General features: G+C 37.5%; 1 pseudogene; it reads right to left on the reverse strand.

Annotated features, from left to right (window-relative positions):
- Positions 1-3638: 3638 nt before the first annotated feature.
- LOC124110092 (cleavage and polyadenylation specificity factor subunit 5-like) lies at positions 3639-5701 on the reverse strand (annotated as a pseudogene).
- Positions 5702-24029: the final 18328 nt, after the last annotated feature.

The raw sequence follows: 24029 nt of genomic DNA on the forward strand, positions 1-24029 counted from the left end.
GAAGTTTTCTGGGGTTTAATTTTTTTGATCTTCTAATAATAGAATCATGTCATCAGCAAATAGTGATAATTTGAGTTCTTTTCCTATTAATATCCATTTAATTTCTTTCTTGTGTCTAATTGCTCTTGCTAGAATTTCAAGGAAAATGTTGAGTAAAAGTGGTAAAAAGAGGGCATCCTTGTCTTGTTCTAGTAGAAGCAGCAATCATGAAATTCATTTGGAAAAATAAGAGATCCAAAGTAGCCAAAGCAATTCTTAGAAAGAAAAGTGAAGCAGGAGGCATCACAATACTAGACCTTAAACTATACTATAGAGCTAGAGTAACAAAAACAACATGGTATTGGCACCAAGACAGACATGTAGACCAATGTACAGAATAGAAGACACAGAGACATACTAGACAAAGGGGCCAAAAACATTCACGGGAGAAAAGATAGCCTATTCAACAAATGGTGCTGGGAAAAAAAAAGGAAAGTCACATGTAACAAAATGAAATTAAATCTCTCTCACCTGCACAAAATTCAACTCAAAGTGAATCAAAGACTTAGGCACTAGAACAGAGACCCTATGTAAACTAGAAGATAAAGTAGGTCCAATACTTCACCATGTTGGCCTAGGATCTGACTTTCTTAACACGACCCCTAAAGTGGGGAGAAGTAAAACCAATAATCAATATATGGGATAGATTAAAACTAAAAAGCTTCTTCTCAGCAAAAGAAACATCAATAATGTGAAGAGCGAGCCTACAGATTGGGAGAAAATCTTTACTATATGCACATAAGATAAAGCATTAATCTCTAGGGTATATAAAGAACTCAATAAACTTAACACCAAAAAACCAAATAACCCAATCAATAAATGGCCTAAGCAACTAAACAGACACTTCACAGAAGAAGAAATACATTAAATCAACAAATAAAGGAAAAAATATTCAACATCTCTAGCAATTAGAGAAATGCAAACCAAAACTACACTAAAATTTCATCTCACTCCAATCAGAATGGCAATTAATCAAGAATACAACTAACAATAAATGTTGGCAAGGATATGAAGGCAAAGATACACTCATACATTGCTGGTGGGACTGCAAATTGGTGCAACCATACTGGAAAGCAGTATGGAGATTACTCAGAAAACTTGAAATGGAACCACCATTTGACCCAGTTATCCCACTCCTGGGCATATACCCAAAGGACTTAAAATCAGATCCTACAGTGATACAGCCACATCAATGTTTATAGCAGCTCAATTCACAATAGCTAAACTATAGATCCAACCTAGGTGCCCTTCAATAGATGAATAGATAAAGAAAATGTGATATCTATATATATCTATATAGGCATATATAGATATAGATAATAGATATAGATATATATGTATATATGTGCAATGGAATATCACCCAGCTTTAATGAAAAATGAAGTTATGTCATTTGCCTGTAAATGGATGGAACTGAAGGCTATCATGCTAAGTGAAATAAGCAAATCCCTAAAAATCAAAGGCTGAATGTTTGCTATGTGGATCCTAATTCATAATAAGGGTGGGGCACTAGGGAAAATAGAGTTATTTTAGTTTAGGTAGAGGGGAGTGAAGAGAGGGGAGAGGATAGGAAGGATAACGGAATAAAACAGACATTACTACCTTGTGTACATATATGACTACATGACTGATATAATTCTACAATATGTACAATCAGAAAAATGAGAGATTATACCCTTTATGTATGATATAACAAAGTTCATTAATGCATTCTACTGTCATGTATGACTAATTAAAACAAAAAATTATAAAGTAAAAAAAAGAAAGTGCATTGGTCACATTTTCTTGTTGTCTCATGTGGGTTTCAATCTAGCTGTGTGAAGATCGCTTTCTTTCCTTTCCTCATGCTTAACTTCTATCTTCCCTCTTGAAGTGTCCACTTCCCCTGTTTCTTCTGTGCCTATTATCCCTCTATCAGATATTCACAAATCTTAGGTCAAAGTCAATCAATCAATTAATCCATCTTGCTCTCTGTCTCTTTTCTTCTCTCCCTCCCCCTCTCTCCCTTTCTCCTTCTTTTCCCTCTTCCTCCCCATCTTGCTTTCTTTCCTCTTTATATTAAAAAAAGGTTTATTTCTCTACATGTAAACTGTCGGCCTCTACCATGTATTGTCTGTTGAAACTGCTATTTGAGAGAGAGAGAGAGAGAGAGAGAGAGAGAGAGAGAGAGAGAGAAATTCTGAGTCCTATATAATTGGAGGTAGATATGGGGAAGGAAGGATATCAGGGTGATTCTCCATTCTAGGTTGAGGTTTGCTCTTTGATATTTTTATGTTCTTGGAAACAACAAAATAAACAAACAAACAAAAAAAGGAAATCTCAAAGGGAAAATTTCTTTCCTTCCAGAACCAGTTATTGGATCCTCATAGGAGACTATTGCTCACTTGCCACCATAACCATGACCTTATAATAAAAACCATTTGTCCCTTCCTCAATCTGGATTATATTGCAAAGCCTTTTCCATTAACTTAACACTAAATGGCATCACTGAGGTATCCTTTGCAATTCTTTTTGTATTTTAAAAACATTTTTTAAATATCAAAATGTTATTTTATCATGTCTATCACCACAAAGTATTTGTTTACTCATTTATAGTTTAATATTTAGGCTGTGTCTCTATTTGGATATTATAAATACATAAAGATCAGCTGCTATATCAAATTTGTGCCCATTTCTATTTAATTCCCTAAGATGGTGCCCTTAAAAGTAAAATTTAAGGCCAAATGATAAAAAACTTGTATTTATTGAAATATTTTAAATTACAAATTAGTTGTAACTCAAATTATAAAATTAATACAAATCTGATACAAAAAATAAAAATGAATAAAATAGAATTTATGTCACTTTTGTCATGTCATTCCTTAGACATTATCATTTTTATCAGGTTAATGTCTATTTTAAGTATGAACAATATTAATGTTCTTTTTAATATTATTAATTCCTATTCACAAAGGTCATCCACTTTAAAATCCCACTAGTGGTTGATAAAAATGGTGCTCTCACTGAATAAGCATTAACCTTATGGAGTATTGTTCATTAATATTGTTCAACATTGATTAATAGCTTTTGAGGGTGAACTTTTAATTTAACAATACTGATTATATGTGTAATCATCATTTATATATATGTATTACAAATTTTATATTTTTATGTGGTGACATTTATCAGCTTTTATCTTTATGGTTTGTGATTTGTTTTCACTTTATAAATGTGTTTTGTAGTTCAATGAGAAATTTTGTAAAAATACAAATTTCATTTTCTTTAATGTACAAAAATATGAGTAGAACCAAAAATATGTAAAAGTTATCACATTTGTTTACATTGCTAATGACTTTTTATTCCTTATTTATTCACTTACTTTTGAGTCAGGGTCTTCTATGTTGCCTATTTGGTCTCAAGTTCCTGGAGCAGCTAGAACTAGAGATGTGTGTCACCATGGCTGGCTAAATTTATTATTCAAAAAATAAAAAGTAGGTGGCAGTTTAGGGATCAGGAAAGAGAGAACCCCCCCCCCGAATTGTACATTTTTACTTCTACACTGTGTATAGCTTTGTTCACAGATGGTTTCTTTTACTTCTACATTGTGCAGGAATTAAGTTTTAGATAGAATTGAACCTGCTCAACAGCTGAGGGAGACTAGAAATAATGGGTCCATATCCTGTTACACTGTCATATAGCTCAAAAAATGGTGTAGCTGCCACTTTGTATATCGTAGATTCTATAAACAAATCTTCCTCTGGAAGCTGAACCAGAAAAATCCTCTCATGATTCTTGGGCTTTGTAATATGTGTGGAAATATAAGGAGTCTAAGGAGGTTCAAAATTTGATCTCTATCAGTTACCAATACAGTCAATGATGGCCCAGGACTCCATCTTGATGACATAGCACGTCTGTTATTAAGTGTTTTAGTCTTTCAACTTCATCTTCTCCTAAGTTGAGCTGATTACCAGGTAATTTGAAGAAATATGTTCCCAGCTATAGCACTAGCACATGGGGTAGCTGGTGCTCTTCTACAATCAGAACTTCTTCTATGATCCTCTTTATTCTAATTTTATCAAAATTTCCCCTCATATTCTGAAACCTGGCTACAATGAAACTAATCCCCAAGAGGAGCTCTTTTGTTTCAAAGGTATGACTGGTAAAAGAATAAAGGTTGGTAGTGTGCTCCAAGGTAAGGAGTCTGATTGGCTGGATGGATATATTTGTTGTTGAACTGGTAGATCTCCTGGGACCAGTCAGTCAGCCAGAGAGTATTTAGGCCAGATTGCTGGTAAGCTCCTCTGGCACTGGCAGTGAGCTAAAAGTGGGAAGCAAGGGAGACTTTCCCTGTGTGGGCAGTGGTTACCTGAATCCTGTTCAGCAGCTGGAGGCATCTATTAACATAAGAACACAAGAGGAGGCATCTGGCCCACACTAAGTAGCAATGCTACATATCAAGTTGCTATATGCTTTAATTTGAATCTTAAATGTTCTGGAAAGGCCCATGTGTTAAGAGCTTAATCTCCATGCCGGGCATTGTGGCATACACCTATAATCCCAACAACTCAGGGGGCTGAAGCAGGAAGATGACAAGTTCAAAGCCAGCCTCAGCAATTTAAGGAAGCCATAAGCAACTTAGTGAGCCCCTAAGCAACTTAGCAAGACCCTGTCTCAAAATAAAATATAAAAAAGGGGCTGGGGATGTAGCTCAGTGGTTAAGCAAGCCTGGGTTCATTTCCTAGTACCAAACAAACAAAAAAAGAGTTTAATCTTCAGCCCATGTTCATTTTGGGATGTAGTAGAATCTTTGAATGGTGTCCTAGTAGGAAGTATTCAGGTCATTGAGGATATGTCCTGAAAATGATTATGGGACCCCAGCATCTTCCTTCTTGCTTCCTCATCATGAAGTAAATTGTTTTGTTCCATCATGTGCTCCCTACTTTTGCCATATAGCACCTACACTAAAAGCAATGACTCCACCTGATCTTGGAGTAGAAACTCTAAAACCATGAGCCAAACGATAACTATTCTCTTTATAAACTGATTGTCTCAAGTATTTGTTATAGTGTGTTAACTTTCATCACTGTGACGAAATATCTGAGAATAACAAATTAAAGGAGGAATGATTTGATTTGGCTTATGGTTTCAGAGGGTTCCATCAATGCTATGGGTATGTGATGAGGTACAGCATCATGACAGAGAATGCATGGTAGAATAAACTGTTAACACAAGGGCCTTGAGGAACATTTGAGATCCAAATTATAGTATATGTAACTGGATTTATAACAAAAGTAGCATTACTACTCAGTGTGGGCCAGATGCCTCCTCTTGTGCTCTCATGTTAATGGATGACTGCAGCTGCATGGTGGAACAGAGCTGCTACCTCATGGTGAGAGAGAGAGAGAGAAAGAGAGAGAGAGAGAGAGAGAGAGAGAGAGAGAGAGAGAGAGAGAGAGAGAGAGAGAGAGAACACACAAGAGAGGGGTGCATGTGTGAGTGAGCATGAGGAGGAACAAGATATATCTAATGGCATGCTCCCAAACACCCATTCCCTTCAACTATGTTTTTCAATCTACAGTTTCTACCTCTTCCCAGTAGTCCCTTCAGCTATGAATCCATCAATTGACTAATCAATTGATGGGATTAGAGATCTCATGATTCAATTACTTACCAAAAGCCCCATGTGGGGAAGGCCCAAGATGTTTATATTTAGATTCCCACATCAAGACTTCTAGGTGGTTATGTTTTAATATGTAGTCAAGGTCATAAACACCCTGATTCAGCATATGTAGTCAAGGTCATAAATATCTGCTTGTGATCATGTGCTCACTATATAACCTATTGGAACCATGCCTTCTTTGTTTGGCCTGCACATAGAAAAGTCCTATGGAACATTCAGGGAACTGCTGCTGCCTTCAAATAAAGCATGTCTACTATCTCAACTAGGTTTGCAATTTTTTCCAACTGCCAGAATCCCAAACCTTCTTCCTAGGGTCTGAGCCCCTCCAGGACACTCTCACTTCCTCTGAATATTGATATACAGGGGACTAAGCCTTCAACCCATGAGCTTTTGGGGGACATTCCAGATTCAAACCATAACACACATCATAAAAATATCTTTTTCTAGTCTTTCTGTTCTCTCCCAATGTTTTGTTTTTCCCTGACCCAGCTACCACTGTGTTAATTACTGTAGCTTTATGATGAATCTTTATCTCTGGTAAGGCAAATTTTATTTCATTATTATTCCTTGATGTTTTCTTGATTATTTTTATGCATTTGTTGTTTCCAAGTGAGTTTTAGGATCAAGTTGTCCTCTATTAATATCCATTTGGAACTTATATTGGAATTCCCTTGAATTTATTGGTCAACTTGGGAACAATTGTGAACTTTAAAATATTTTCTGCATATTAGCAAGCAGGTACAAGTTTATATAGGTTTCTTTGATAGCATAATCAACTGTTAATGATAGCAATTCTGATTCTTCATATTTAATCCATAGACCTTTATCTTTTCCTTTTTTATATCAACTACTATCTCCACTGTGTGCTTAACAGAAACAGCAACAGAAGTCATTCTTGTTATTTTCCTAACTTTATAAGGAATATTATATTTCAAATATTTTACTATTAACATATCCACTATTGGTTTGGAGTTGATAGCTTTATATTAGGTTGAGGAGGATTCAGTGCATTCATGGTTTTCTAAAAATGGTTTCATTCATAAGTGGGCATTGGATTTTCTTTTAAAAATTTTTTTTTAGATGTTGAAGGACCTTTATTTTATTCATTTATTTAGATGTGGTGCTGAGAATTGAACCCATAGCCTCACACATGCTAGGCAAATACTCTACCACTGAGCCACAACTCCAGCTCATGGGCATTGGATTTTCAAAAACAATTTTCTGTATCCACATTATCATTTCATACTTCCCTTTTAATCTTAAAATTATTATTTATAGAAACAGATTTTCTAATATTGAAAGATCTTTGCATTCCTGGATTAAGCTACATGTGGTCATCATGTGTTTTAAAATACATGTTTGATTTGGTTTGCTAATATTTTATTTATAAACTGTATATATGTTAAAAATAAAATTGATTTGGTTTTTTTAATATTAGTAGTTATGATTTTGAATATTTTGTTTCCAGTATATCACAAGTTATATCTTCATTCCATGTATTATTAATTTGCCTTTTCTTTTCTCTTTCATGATCACAATTAATATGTGGTTTCCATATGTTACTAATCTTTTCAAAGACTGGATTCAATACTAGTTTGTTGATCCTTTGTATTATTAATCCTCTGCACTGCTTCATTTTTAATTTAACTAATTTTCTTTATATAACATATATATTATTTTGGTCTTTATAATTTCCTTATGTTTTCTCATTTTCTTCTAACTTCTTGAGATTTTGAAACTTAGACTTTTTTAATACCAGCATATCAAGTAAGCACTTATTGATATATTGCTATTTTAGCTGAATTCCCTGAGTTATGATTCATAGCTCTTTCATTATTTTCACTTTTTTTCAAATTTCTATTACAATGTTTTGTTTGGCCCATGTATTGAACATTTTATATTTTCAGATGCATAAAATGATCAATTCACATTTAGTATTTATAAAAATTTTATAAATATATTTATATATGTAATTTCATATATTATTTTCGAATCATGAATAGCAATTGGTCCTTTTTCTTTAAAGTTAATTTTTCTGAAATACAAATAATTGATCCAGCTTTGATTTTATGGGTCTTATGTTTTTATTATTGTTTATTAATTTTTTAAGAAATAAATGACAGCAGAATATATTACAATTCTTATTACACATATACAGCACAACTTTTCACATCTCTGGCTGTATATAAAGTATGTTGACACCAATTTGAGTCTATATACATGTGCTTTGGATAATGATGTCTATCATATTCCACCATCCTTGCTAATCCCCTGCCCCCTCCTTTTCCCTCCCACCCCTCTGCCCCATCTAGAATTCATGTTCATCATCGCTATCAATAGAGAAATGCAAATCAAAACTACTCTAAGATATCATCTCACTCCAGTCAGAATGGCAGCTATTAAAAATACAAACAACAATAAGTGTTGGTAAGGATGTGGGGAAAAGGTACACTCATACATTGCTGGTGGGACTGTAAATTGGTGCAGCCAATATGGAAAGCAGTGTTGGGGATTCCTTGGAAAATTGGGACTGGAACCATCATTTGACCCAGCTATTCCTCTCCTTGGTCTAGATTCCAAAAGACTTAAAAAAAGCATACTATAGGGACATAGCCACATCAATGTTTACTGCAGCACAATTCACAATAGCTAAACTGTGAAGCCAACCTAGATGCCCTTCATTGTATGAATGGATAAAAAAATGTGGCATTTATACACAAAGGAATTTTACTCAGCAATAAAAGAGAATAAAAATCATGGCATTTGCATATAAATGGATGGCATTGGAAAAGATAATGCTAAGTGAAGTTAGCCAATCCCCCCCCCCAAAAAACAAATGCTGAATGTTTTCTCTGATATAAGAAGGCTGCCTCATAGTGGGGTAAGGATGGGGATGAGCATGGGAGGAATAGATGAATTATGGGTCTTATGTTTTTATCCATCTTTTTGCTTTAAGCCATTTTATTGCCAATGGACTTTGAAAAGATTATTTCTTTTTTAAATTTCTTTTTGTGAATATCTGGCTTTCAACCTGATAGCTTAGTCAATTTATATTTATTGTATTTACCAAACACTCAAATTTATTTTGTCATCTTATTTTATCCTTTCCACCTACCATCCTTTTTCTATTTGCTCTTTACTTTATTGTACTCTATTAGATTATTTAAATTTTCTTTATTTGTAGGGGCTTTTGGAGAATTAGCTTATAAGTCTACCACCTACTGTTCTTTGTTTCTGTCACCTGTTCTGTTCTCTTTCATGAGAGGTAAGCCAGGCATCTAAAAACTATTGTTTTATTTTGTTCATGAAATTAGTGCATCATTTACTATAAGTCAGTAATTCATGTTTTTAATCCATCTAGAATTTATCTTGGAAGATGGCATAAACTAAAATACCTATTCTTCCTAAATTTCCAAATTGCCAACGAACTGTTGCAGCATGATTATTGAAGAATTCTTTATGTTTTCATTGATTTACAATGGTACCTAATAATGTACTCATTCTTGTACAGATTAGGATCTATTTTTCAAGATATTTAGAATTTCACATAGATATGTATGTTTATTATTATTCTAATGATTGTAACTTTATAATTAATTTTTGTACCAAATAACATCCTACCCTCCTCATTCTCCTTTGTTGTGTAAAATTTTACTATTTCATATTGTTATTGTTCTGGATTTAAAAAAAAATTTGGCAAGTTCAATGTCAAGATCATTGTATTGTCTTGAGAAACTAATAAAAAAATGAAAGAGAAAAAAATTATGGTTCAAGGGGCCAGGGTTGTAGCTCAGTCATAAAGTGCTTGCCTAGCATGCATGAGGCACTGGGTTTGATTTCCAGCACCACATAAAAATAAAAACAAATAAAGTAAAGGTATTGTGTTCACCTACAACTAAAAAATAAATAAAAATAAAATATACTTCAAGTTTTTCTTTTTAACTCATCAGATGTGAATGTTATTTTAGGTACATCAGTAAAGTCATATATAAGTCATATATATATTCTCTAATCTTATTTATTGATAAATATCTTGGGCTACCATTTTCTAGATTAAAAATATATAATGTGAGAGATCCACCCACATCAGCCTCTATAAGGCCTGGGCATACAGCAGGCCGGGTGCACCCCTTTCCTGGTGGGGAAGACACTCACCAGAGCCTAGCCTCTGGTGCAGGACCACCCCTTCTGACCAATGCAGTACTGCGGGAGCTAAGATCCAGCCCAGATGGCTCACAAAAGCCCATGAGGGATCCAGGATTTCAGTAGGCCAAATTCACCCCTCCCCTGGCGGGCAGACACTGCCAGAACCTAGCCTTTGGAGCAGGACTGCCCCTTCCTACTAGCAGACTACCGCAGGAGGGACCCACCCACTCCAACTTCCTCAGGACCCAGATCCAGGATGCAGTAGCATCCTTTGAGGGACACCAGCAGGGTCGAGCCCAACATCAAGGTGTGGTACAGACAATCTGCACAGGTACTACAAGAATATAGGGAAGAAACTGTAATATCTCAGATCCACACTGCAATAAAGGAAAACACATAGACAACATGAAAAAAAAACAAGGGAGGAAAGTACCCCAAATAAACCAGGACACTATAACAACAGAACTATGGACAGTGAAGTTGATGAAATGTCAGAGAAGGAGTTCAGAAGGTTCATAATTAAAATGATCTCTGAATTAAAGAATGACCTAAATGAGCAAATACAAGCAAAAATTGATCACTCCAACAATGAGATAAGAGAGCAAATACAGGTAGCAAAAGATTACTGAGAGAGAGAGAGAGAGAGAGAGAGAGAGAGAGAGAGAGAGAGAGAGAGAGACTCTGAAAAACAAAACAGTAAGAAATCCTTGAAATGAAGGATACAATAAATCAAATAAAAAATTCAATAGAAAGCATAACCAACAGACTAAATCACTTGGAAGAAAGAACGTCAGATAATGAAGACAAAATATACAATCTGGAAAATAAAGTTGATCACACAGTGAAGAAAGATAGAAACCATGAACAGAACATCTAAGAATTATGGGACAGCATCAAAAGACCAAATCTAAAAGTCTTTGGGATAGAAGAAGGCACAGAGTTTCAAACCAAAGAAATGCACAATCTCTTCAATGAGATAATATCAGAAAATTTCCCAAGCATAAAGAACTAATTGGAAACCAAATACAAGAGTCTTACAGGACACCAAATGTACAAAATTACAACAGATCTACACCAAGGCACGTTATAATGAAAATGCCTAGCATACAGAGTAAAGACAGAATCTTAAAAGCCGCAAGAGAGAGGAATCTGATTGCATATAGGGGGAGACCAATTTGTATCTCAGCAGATTTTTCAACCCAGAGCTTCAAAATCAAGAGATTGTAGAACAACATATACCAAGCTCTGAAAGAAAATGGATGCCAACCAAGAATCTTATATCCAGCAAAACTAAGCTTTAGATTCGATGATGAAATTAAAACCTTCCATGATAAACAAAATTTAAAAGAATTTCCAATGAGTAAGCCTGCATTATGGAACATCCTCAGCAAAATATTCCAAGAAGAGGAAATGAAAAACAATGATGAAAATCAACAGAGGGAGGGATTACACCAAAGAAAAATCTAATCAGAGGGGAAACCAACTCATGTTAAATACCAAAAATAAACAAAAATGGCTGGGAATACAAATCATGTCTCAATAATAGCTCTGAATGTTAATGGCCTAAACTCACCAATCAAAAGACATAGACTAGCAGATTGGATCAAAAAAAAAAAACCCAACAATATGCTGCCTTCAATAGACACATCTCATAGAAAAAGACATTCACAGACTGAAGGTTAAGGGTTTGAAAAAATCACACCAGTCCCTTGGACTGTGGAAGCAAGCAAGGGTTTCCATCCTCATATCAGATAAAGTAGACTTCAAACTAAACTCAATCAAAAAGGATAAAGAAGGACACTACATACTGCTCAAGGGAAACATACACCAACAAGACTTAACAATTATAAATATGTATGCCCCAAACAATGGAGCAGCTATGTTCATCAAACAAACTCTTCTCAAGTTCAAGAATCAAATAGACCACAACACAATAATTTTGGGTGACTTTAACACACTTCTTTCATCACTAGATAGATCTTTCAAACAAAAACTGAAAAAAGAAACTTTAGAACTCAATAATACAATCAATATCAGACATAACTGACATATAGAGAATATTCAAACATTCAATGAGAGAATATACTTTCTTCTCAGCAGCACATAGATCCTTCTCTAAAATAGACAATATCCTATGCCACAAAGCAACTCTTAGCAAATATAAAAAAGTAGAGATACTACCCCATTCTATCAGAGCATAATGGAATGAAATTAGAAATCAATGATAAAATAAGAAATAAAATCCACTCTAACACCTGGAGACTAAATGGTATGCTACTGAATGAACAATGTGTTACAGAGGACATCAAGGAGGAGACTAAAAAGTTTTTAGAGGTGAATGAGAACACAGACACAACATATCAAAATCTCTGGGACACTATGAAAGCAGTTCTAAGAGAAAGTTCATGCATGGAGTATATTCTTTTTTTTTTTTTATTTTTATTTTTTTTTTAATTTTTTATTGTGGGTTGTTCAAAACATTACAAATTTCTTGACATATCATATTCCACACTTTGATTCTAGTGGGTTATGAACTCCCACCTTCACCCCATACACAGATTGCAGATTCACATCAGTTACACATCCATTGATTTACAAATTGCCATACTAGTGTCTGTTGTGCTCCGCTGCCTTTCCCATCATCCACCCTCCCCCCTCCCCACCTCTCCCCTCCCCTCCCCTCCTCTCTCTCTACCCCCTCCACTGTATAACCCTGAGGGTCTCCTTCCATTACCGTGCAATTTACCTTCTCTCTCCCTTTCCCTCCCACCTCTCATCCCTGTTAAATGTTAATCTTCTTCTCCTGTTCTTCGTCCCTACTCTGTTCTTAGTTACTTTCCTTATATCAAAGAAGACATTTGGCATTTGTTTTTTAGGGATTGGCTAGCTTCACTTAGCATAATCTGCTCTAATGCCATCCATTTCCCTGTAAATTCTATGATTTTGTCATTTTTTAATGCAGAGTAATACTCCATTGTGTATAAATGCCACATTTTTTTTATCCATTCGTCTATTGAAGGGCATCTAGGTTGGTTCCACAGTCTTGCTATTGTGAACTGTGCTGCTATGAACATCGATGTAGCAGTGTCCATGTAGCATGCTCTTTTTAGGTCTTTAGGGAATAGACCAAGAAGGGGAATAGCTGGGTCAAATGGTGGCTCCATTCCCAGCTTTCCAAGAAATCTCCATACTGCTTTCCAAATTGGCTGCACCAATCTGCAGTCCCACCAGCAATGTACAAGTGTACCCTTTTCCCCACATCCTCGCCAGCACTTGTTGTTGTTTGACTTCCTAATGGCTGCCAATCTTACTGGAGTGAGATGGTATCTTAGGGTGGTTTTGATTTGCATTTCTCTGACAGCTAGAGATGTTGAGCATTTTTTCATGTACTTGTTGATTGACTGTATGTCCTCCTCTGTGAAGTGTCTGTTCAGGTCCTTGGCCCATTTGTTGATTGGGTTGTTTGTTCTCTTATTGTCTAATTTTTTGAGTTCTTTGTATACTCTGGATATTAGGGCTCTATCTGAAGTGTGAGGAGTAAAGATTTGTTCCCAGGATGTAGGCTCCCTATTTACCTCTCTTATTGTTTCTTTTGCTGAGAAAAAACTTCTTAGTTTGAGTAAGTCCCATTTGTTGATTCTAGTTATTAACTTTTGTGCTATGGGTGTCCTATTGAGGAATTTGGAGCCCGACCCCACTGACTGTAGATCGTAGCCAACTTTTTCTTCTATCAGACGGCGCGTCTCTGATTTGATATCAAGTTCCTTGATCCATTTTGAATTCACTTTTGTGCATGGCGAGAGAAAGGGATTCAGTTTCATTTTGTTGCATATGGATTTCCAGTTTTCCCAGCACCATTTGTTGAAGATGCTATCCTTCCTCCATTGCATGCTTTTAGCCCCTTTATCAAATATAAGATAGTTGTAGTTTTGTGGATTGGTTTCTGTGTCCTCTATTCTGTACCATTGGTCCACACGCCTGTTTTGGTACCAGTACCATGCTGTTTTTGTTACTATTGCTCTGTAGTATAGTTTGAAGTCTGGTATCGCTATACCGCCTGATTCACACTTCTTGCTTAGCATTGTTTTTGCTATTCTGGGTCTTTTATTTTTCCATATGAATTTCATGATTGCTTTCTCTATTTCTACAAGAAATGCCATTGGGATTTTGATTGGCATTGCATTAAACCTATAGAGAACTTTTGGTAATATCGCCATTTTGATGATGTTAGTTCTGCCTATCCATGAACAGGGTATATTTTTCCATCTTCTAAGATCTTCTTCTATTTCTCTCTTTAGGGTTCTGTAGTTTTCATTGTATAAGTCTTTCACCTCTTTTGTTAGGTTGATTCCCAAGTATTTTATTTTTTTTGAAGATATTTTGAATGGAGTGGTTGCCCTCATTTCCATTTCAGAGGATTTGTCGCTGATATACAGGAATGCCTTTGATTTATGCGTGTTGATTTTAAATCCTGCCACTTTGCTGAATTCATTTATTAGCTCTAATAGTTTCTTTGTAGAGCCTTTTGGGTCTGCTAGATATAGAATCATATCATCTGCAAATAGTGATAATTTAATTTCTTCTTTTCCTATTTTTATGCCTTTAATTTCTTTCGTCTGTCTAATTGCTCTGGCCAGTGTTTCGAGAACTATGTTGAAGAGAAGTGGAGAGAGAGGGCATCCCTGTCTTGTTCCAGATTTTAGAGGGAATGCCTTCAGTTTTTCTCCATTCAGAATAATGCTAGCCTGAGGCTTAGCATAGATTGCTTTTACAATATTGAGGTATGTTCCTGTTATCCCTAGTTTTTCTAGAGTTTTGAACATAAAGGGATGCTGTACTTTGTCAAATGCTTTTTCCGCATCTATCGAGATGATCATATGGTTCTTATTTTTAAGTCTATTGATGTGGTGAATAACATTTATTGATTTCCGTATATTGAACCAGCCTTGCATCCCAGGGATGAATCCTACTTGATCATGGTGTACAATTTTTTTGATATGTTTTTGTATCCGATTCGCCAGAATTTTATTGAGGATTTTTGCATCTAGGTTCATTAGAGATATTGGTCTGTAGTTTTCTTTCTTTGAAGTGTCTTTGTCTGGTTTAGGTATCAGGGTGATGTTGGCCTCATAGAATGAATTTGGAAGTTCTCCCTCCTTTTCTATTTCCTGAAGTAGCTTGAAAAGTATTGGTATTAGTTCTTCTTTAAAGGTTTTGTAAAATTCTGCTGTATACCCATCGGGACCTGGGCTTTTCTTAGTTGGTAGTCTTTTGATGGTTTCTTCTATCTCCTCAATTGATATTGGTCTGTTTAGGTTTTCTATATCCTCCTGACTCAATCTGGGCAGATCATATGACTTAAGAAATTTATCTATGCCTTCACTATCTTCTAATTTATTGGAGTATAAGGATTCAAAATAGTTTTTGATTATCTTCTGTATTTCTGAAGTGTCTGTTGTGATATTGCCTTTTTCATCCCGTATGCTAGTAATTTGAGTTCTCTCTCTTCTTCTCTTCACTAGCATCGCTAAGGGTCTGTCGATTTTGTTTATTTTTTCAAAGAACCAACTTTTAGTTTTGTCAATTTTTTCAATTGTTTCTTTTGTTTCGATTTCATTAATTTCAGCTCTGATTTTAATTATTTCTTGCCTTCTACTTCTTTTGCTGTTGTTTTGCTCCTCTTTTTCAAGGATTTTGAGATGAAGTATGAGATCATTTATTTGTTGGTTTTTTCTTTTTTTAAGGAATGAACTCCAAGCAATGAATTTTCCTCTTAGAACTGCTTTCAATGTGTCCCATAGATTCCGATATGTTGTGTCTGTGTTTTCATTTATCTCTAAGAATTTTTTAATTTCCTCCTTGATGTCTTCTATAACCCATTGATCATTCAGTAACCTATTGTTCATTCTCCAATTGATGTATGCTTTTTCCTTCCTTCTTTTATCGTTGATTTTCAGTTTCATTCCATTATGATCAGATAAGATGCATGGTAATATCTCTACTCCTTTATATTGTCTAAGAGTTGCCCTGTGACATAATATATGATCTATTTTTGAGAAGGATCCATGTGCTGCTGAGAAAAAAGTGTAACTGCTTGATGTTGGGTGGTATACTCTATATATGTCAATTAGGTCTAGGTTATTAATAGTGTTATTGAGTTCTATAGTTTCCTTATTCAACTTTTGTTTGGAAGATCTGTCCAGTGGCGAGAGAGGTGTGTTGAAGTCTCCCATGATTATGGTGTGGTGGTCTATTAGACTCTTGAACTTGAGAAGAGTTTGTTTGACGAACATAGCTGCACCATTGTTTGGGGCATAAATATTTATGATTGTTATGTCTTGTTGGTGTATGGTTCCCTTAAGCAGTATGTAGTGTCCCTCTTTATCTCTTTTGATTAACTTTGGCTTGAAATCTATTTTATTTGATATGAGTATGGACACGCCTGCTTGTTTCCGAAGTCCATATGAGTGATATGATTTTTCCCAACCTTTCACCTTCAGCCTATGTATGTCTTTTCCTATCAAATGCGTCTCCTGTAGGCAGCATATTGTTGGGTCTTGTTTTGTGATCCATTCTACTAGCCTGTGTCTCTTAATTGGTGAGTTTAAGCCATTAACATTTAGGGTTATTATTGAGATATGGGTTGTTCTTCCATCCATATTTGTTTATTTCTGTTACTAAACATTGTTTGTTTTCCTCTTTGATTGTTCCCCCCCCCCTTTACTGTCCTACCTCCCACTGTTGGTTTTCATTGTTATTTTCCATTTCCTCTTCCTGTAATACTTTGGCTAGGATGTTTTGAAGAGATGGTTTTCTAGCTGCGAATTCTTTAAACTTTTGTTTATCGTGGAAGGTTTTAATTTCATTCTCCATCCTGAAGCTTAATTTCGCTGGATACACAATTCTTGGTTGGAACCCATTATCTTTCAGTGTTTTAAATATGTTATTCCAGGATCTTCTAGCTTTCAGAGTCTGTGTTGAAAGATCAGCTGTTATCCTGATTGGCTTGCCCCTAAATGTAATCTGCTTCCTTTCTCTTGTAGCTTTTAAAATTCTCTCCTTATTCTGTATGTTGGGCATCTTCATTATAATGTGTCTAGGTGTGGATCTCTTATGATTTTGCACATTCGGCGTCCTGTAGGCTTCTAGGATTTGGGATTCTGTCTCATTCTTCAAGTCTGGGAAGTTTTCTTGTATTATTTCATGGAATAGACTGCTCATTCCTTTGGTTTGGAGCTCTGTACCTTCCTGTATCCCAATGACTCTTAAGTTTGGTCTCTTAATGTTATCCCATATTTCTTGGATGTTCTGCTCATGGTTTCTTAACAGTCTTGCTGAGCTGTCTATGTTCTTTTCCAGTTGAAATACTTTGTCTTCATTGTCTGATGTTCTATCTTCTAAGTGTTCTACTCTGTTGGTAGTATTCTCCATTGAGTTTTTAAGTTGGTTTATTGCTTCCTGCATTTCTAGGATTTCTGATTGCTTGTTTTTTATAACCTCTATCTCCCTGTATAGTTGATCCTTTGCTTCCTGGATTTGTTTGCGTAATTCGTTGTCGAAGTGATCTTTCATTGTCTGATTTTGCTGTTTAATGTCTTCCTTGATACTCCAGATCATCTGAAGCATGTATATCCTGAATTCTTTATCTGACATTCCATCTGCTGCAGCTGTTACCTCTTCTAAAGTTGCGTTGACCTGCATTGCTTGTGGTCCTTTCTTTCCGTGTCTTTTCATACTGCTTGCGTATCTTTCCTGCAGGTGCGGGCGGCGGCTCTGCTCTCTCCTTATTCCAATTGGGGTGTCGTGGCTACCACGCCGGCAGGTCACTGGGCCTGTTCTGGGAGCTGGTGGCGGCTCTGTTCTGCCCCTACTCCAATTGGGGTGACGTGTCTGTCGTACCAGCAGGCCACTGGGCCTGTCCTGCTGGTCGGTCGCAGATCTGCCCACCTTTCGGGCACGAGTGGAGGCTCTGCTTTGCCCCTACTCCAATTGGGGTGTCGTGACTACCCCGCCTGCAGGATGCTGGGTCTGTTCCTGGCAAGGGAGGCGACTCTGCTCTGTCACTACTCCAATTAGGGTGGTATTTGTACCCCGCCGGCAGGCTCCTGGGCCTGATCCGCAGGTCTGTTGTAGGTCTGCCTACCTTGAAGGCGCGGGCGGCGGATCTGCCCTGCCCCTCCTACCACGCCTGCGGACCCCTGGGCCTGATCTGCAGGTTGATCACTGGTCTGCTCACCCTGCGGGCACGGGTGGCGGTTCCGCTCCACCCCCACTCCAATTGGGGTCACGTGACCACCACACCGGCAGGGCCTGATCCGGGCGTGGGATAAGGATCTGCTCTGCCCCTACTCGAGTTGGGGTGACGTGTGTACCACACTGGCAGGCCACTGGGCCTGACCCGCCAGGCTGTCACAGGTCTGTTTACCTTGCAAGCGCGAATGGCGGCTCTGCCCTGCCCCTCCTACCACGCCCATGTACTACTGGGTCGTGGGTCTGCCCACCTGGCGGGTTTGGGTGCCGGCTCCGCTCCGCCCCCTCTCCAATTGGGGTCACGCGGTCACCACGCTGGCGAGCCGCTGGGCCTGCTCCGGGGGCTGGCGGCGGCCCGGCTCCTTCCCTCTGGCTCGAGGACAAATTGAGGAGACTCGGGTGACTGAGCCTCACCCCCCTTACCAGGAGACCAACTGCTTATGTCACCGCTGGTATTGATGAAGATCTCTCCTCCACCGCTTTCTGCTGACATCAGATCTCTGCCATGTTGGTATCCTATGCGAATGGCAGCATTTCGTTCCCCTTGCCAGGCAACCCAAGCAACGGGTGAGTCCTGACCTGCCCTCAGCAGGACCCGGACCGAGACACAGTTTCCGCGGGCTCCCAGCCCCGGTCCAGGGAAGTTCCGGGAGCCGGAACTCGGCCGCTCCGTGCTCGGTGTAAGCTCCTATAAGTGTAGGCTCCAAGAAGCAGCCCCCGCGGGCTCAGTTCCGGGAGCCGGAATTCGGCCGCCTAGTGTTTGGTGTATGCTCTGATAGTAGCAGGGTCCAAGAAGCAGCCTCCGCGGGCTCCGCAGCCTGGAGCCAGGGCGGTTCCGGGACGGCTCCGGGAGCCGGGACTCGCCCCGCGCTCCGTGTTCACTCCGATAAGATCAGATTTTAAGAAGCCCCCAGGCGCTGAACCCTAGCAATCTGTCTGCAAGCCGCAGGCGAATTGCAGCCTGAAATTACCTGTTCTATGGCTGAATGAGCTGCGGTCAGTCAAAAACAGGTGTGGTGACGTCAGTTTACCAACATGGTGGCTGCTGGCCTCCTCTGTGGTCTGACCGGTGTGGAGAACCGAGATGGACCGCTTCCTTCCCCGTCTCGAACCCAGAATTCAGCCCTGAGTGCGGTGCTTGCGCGTCTGGCAGAAACTGCAGCGCTGTAACCCTGCGTCTCTATCCCAGCGCGCCTTGCAGACTCCAGCCGCGGGGCGATTCGCTGAATAAGCAGTTTTACCCTCCGTGCGACAAACCTCTCGCGTTTGAGTCCCCGTAGCCGATCCTCATGCGATGGAAATCCTTCCTCCAGGTTCCCGCGCACCCCACTATTGCTGGAAATTCCCAACAAGATATCCTTCAGCCGTCCTGACTTGTCACACTCCCACACAGTGAAGCAGCACACGGGGGTAATGCACTCCCCTCGCCGCCATCTTCCCTCCTCATGGAGTATATTCTTTAAAAGAAGAAAAAGTCAACAAATAAAACATAACACTACATCTCAAAGCCCCAGAAAAAGAAGAACAAATCTACACCAAAAGCAGAAGAAGACAGGAAATAATTGAAATCAGAGCTGTAATCAATGAAATTGAAACAAAAGAAACAATTGAAAAAATTAACAGAACAAAAAATTGGTCCTTTGAAAAATATAAATAAAATTGACAGATGCTTAGCCATGCTAACGAAGAGAAGGAGACAGAAAAATCATTATCATATGTGATGAAAAAGGAAATATCACAACAGACACTACAGAAATAAAGAAGATAATTAGAAATTATTTTGAAAACCTGTACTCCAATAAAATAGAAAATATTAAAGGCATTGACAAATTTCTATTCATATAATTTGCCCAAATTGAATCAGGATGATATTAACAATTTAAACAGATCAATTTCAAGTGACGAGATAGCAGACACCATCAAAAGTCTACCAACCAAGAAAAGTCCAGGACCAGATGGATATACAGCGAAGTTCTACAAGTCCTTTAAAGAAGAACTAATACCAATACTCTTCAATTTATTTCAGGAAATAGAAAAAGAGGCAGCACTTCCAAACTCATTCTATGAGGCCAACATCACTCTGATTCCAAAACCAGACAAAGACACATCAAAAAAAAAAAGAAAATATCAGACCAATATCTCTAATGAACATAGATGCAAAAATTCTCAATAAAATTCTGGCAAATCAAATACAAAAACATATCCAAAAGATCTTGCACCATGATCTAGTGGGATTCATCCCAGGGATACAAGTTTGGTTCAACATATGGAAATCAATAAATGTAATTCATCACATCAATAGACTTAAAGACAAGAATCATATGATCATCTCAATAGATGCAGGAAAAGCATTTGACAAAACATAGCACCCCTTAATGTTCAAAACACTAGAAAAATTAGGGATAACAGGAACCTATCTCAACATCATAAAGGCTATCTATGCTAAGCCCCAGGCCAACATCATTCTAAATGGAGAAAAATTGAAGGCATTCCCTCTAAAAACTGAAACAAGGCAGGGGTGCTCTTTTTCACCACTTCTATTTAACATAGTTCTTGAAACGATGGCCAGAGCAATTAGACAGATGAAAGAAATTAAAGGGATACACATAGGAAAAGAAGAACTCAAACTGGCACTATTTGCTGATGATATGATTCTGTACCTGGAATACCATAAAAGTTCCACCAGAAAACTCCTAGAACACGTAAATAAATTCAACAAAGTATCAGGATATAAAATCAACACCCACAAATCAAAGGCATTTCTGTATATTAGTGGCAAATCCTCTGAGAGGGAAATGAGGAAAACTACCCCATTTACAATAGCCTCAAAAAATAAATAACCTGGGAATCAACTTAACAAAAGAGGTGAAAGACCTGTACAATGAAAACTACAGAACCCTAAAGAAAGAAATCAAAGACCTTAGAAGATGGAAAGATCAACATTGCTCTTGGATAGGCAGAATTAATATTATAAAAATGACCGTACTTCCAAAAGCACTCTACATATTTAATGCAATTCTGGTCAAAATTCCAATGGAATTCCTCATAGAAATAGAAAAAACAATCATGAAATTCATCTGGAAAAATAAGAGACCCAGAATAGCTAAAGCAATCCTTAGCAGGAAGAGTGAAGCAGGTAGCATCACTATACCAGACCTTAAACTATACTACAGAGCAATAGTAACAAAACCAGCATGGTATTGGCACCAAAACAGACTGGTAGACCAGTGGTACAGAATAGAGGACACAGAGATTAACCCACAAAACTACAACTATCTTATATTAGACAAAAGTGCCAAGAACATGCTTTGGAGAAAAGATAGCCTCTTTAACAAATGTTTCTGGGAAAACTGGAAATCCATATGCAACAAAATGAAATTAAACTCCTATATCTCACTATGCACAAAACTCAACTCAAAGTAGATCAAGGACCTAGGAATTATACCAGAGACCCTGCATCTAATAGAAGAAAAATTAGTACCCAGTCTTCATCATGTGGGATTAGGTCCCGACTTCCTTAATAAGACTCCTGTGGCACAAGAATTAAAACCAATAATCAATAAATGGAATGGGCTTAAACTACAAAGTTTCTTCTCTTCAAAATAAAGAATCTTTGAGGTTAATAGAGCACCTACATCTTGGGAGCAAATCTTTACCCCCCACACATCAGATAGATCAATAATCTGTAGGGTATATAAAGAACTCAAAAAGCTAAACAACAAACAAACAAACAACCCAATCAATAAATGGCCCAATGACCTGAAGGGACATTTCAAAGAAGCTGATGTACAATCACTCAACAAATACATGAAAAAATGTTCATCATCACTAGCAATTAGAGAAATGCAATTTAAAACCTCTCTAAGATTTCATCTCCCTCCAGTCAGAATGGCACGATTATGAAAACAAATAACAATAAGTGTTTGCGAGGATGTGGGGTAAAAGGTACACTCATACACTGCTGGTGGGACTGCAAATTGGTGCAGCCAATATGGAAAGTGTATGGAGATTTCTTGGAAAATTGGGAATAGAACCACCATTTGACCCAGCTATCCCTCTCCTCAGTCTATACCCAAAGGACTTAAAAACAGCATACTACAGGGACACAGCCACAACAATGTTTATAGCAGCACAATTCACAATAGCTAAACTGTGGAACTAACCTAGATTCCCTTCAATAAATCAATGGATAAAAAATGTGGCATATATACACAATGGAATATTACTCACCAATAAAAGAGAGTAAAATCATGGCATTTGCCGGTAAATGAATGGCATTGGAGAAGATAATGCTAAGTGAAGTTAGCCAATCCCCCGCCAAGAAAACAAAACAACAACAACAAAAAAAACTCAATTCCCAATGTCTTCTCTGATATAAGGAAGCTGATTCATAGTGAGGTTGGGAGGGGGAGCATGGGAGGAACAGAGGAACTCTAGATAGGGCAGAGGGTTGGGAGGGGAAGGGAAGTTACATGGGGTAATTAACGGGATTACAGGCATGCACCCCTACATGCAGGTCTCTCACATTATTTTAAAATCCACTTTCTTCTCTTGCTTGTTTTGATTTTGAGCTGAATTATTGTTTTTCTTAGAATTACTTAGATCTACTCTATATCCTGAGTTCTTGCATGTTGAAAGCAATTCCAGATACCTTTATGTTTTGAGGATAGCTTGGATGGGCATAACATTTTTGGCCATAATTTCTTTCCCTGAGAATTTTAAAATATTGTTATATTACATTTTAGCAAGAGAATTAAGACCATTTGAGTTCTTATTTCCATTCATAAGTGATTATTTTGCACGGATGCCTTTAGAAGCCTTTGTTTAATTTTGAAGTTAGCTACTTTCGCAGATTTGTTGATAATATTTGTGCATCATGTTTTCCAGCATAATACGAGTTCTTTTCATAATTAAATTATCAAGTGTGTTGGACATTATGAATTCAATAATCAAATTTTTTTTCACCACTGTCTTCAAACATATTTTATTGGATGTTTCTTTCTCGTCCTTAAGTGACATATTAGGTATACCTCATAGATTTTTGGTCAATTTTAGGCATTAATTTTAAAAAAATCTAACCTTAGGTGTCAAAACATCCAATATATAATGCTGGGAATTGAATCTAGGTCCTCATATATGCTAGGTAAGCTCTGTATCATTGAGAAATATCTTTAGCCCCAAATCCAATATAATCTAAATAAAAACTTCTTCCTTTCATCTAAACTAAAATTTATTATCTTTCTCTAGCCAGGCTTGGAAATTTTCATTCAATTCTTCTTCTACATGGGTCATAGGGAATAAATGAAGATTTATACGAAATAACTAAATTCCAGCAACAACCCCTCATCATTGTGACAATCAAAAACACCCCCATACATTTACAGATGTCCTCTGGTAGTGGTTGTCCACCTGGATGATTTTGTCCACTAACGGACAGTGATGACTAATTTTAAATATCAACTTGACTGGATTAAGGGATAGCCAGTAAAGCTTTATTTTCATGTGTATCTGAAAAGGTGTTTCCTGAGGAGACTGTCATGTGAGTTGGTGGACTGAGTGGCAAAGATTCACCTTCAATATGAGTGGGCATCAAACATGGCTCAAGGCCCAGATAGAAGAAAAAGGTGAGGAAAGATTGATTCCCTTTCTTTCACATTTCCTTCTAGGATATGCTTCTCCTTCCCTTGTACATCAGATTTCCAGATTCTCTGTCCTTTAGATTTCTGAAGTTATGCTACCAACCCCCAATCCCTCCTTGGTTCTTAGTTTTCAGTCTCAGACTGAGAGTTATACTGTTAGGGTCCCTGGTTCTAAGGCTTTTGGACTTGTCCCATGATACTGGCATCTCAGAATCTCCAGCTTGCAGATAGCCTATCATAATACTTCTAAGCTTCCACAATTGTGTAAGCCAATTCCTAATAAATCCATCCCCTCT

Source organism: Marmota monax, unplaced genomic scaffold, assembly GCF_021218885.2.
Source record: "Marmota monax isolate L192 unplaced genomic scaffold, Marmota_monax_Labrador192_F-V1.1 WCK01_AAM20220418_F8-fsc00054, whole genome shotgun sequence".
Classification (NCBI taxonomy): Eukaryota; Metazoa; Chordata; class Mammalia; order Rodentia; family Sciuridae; genus Marmota; species Marmota monax.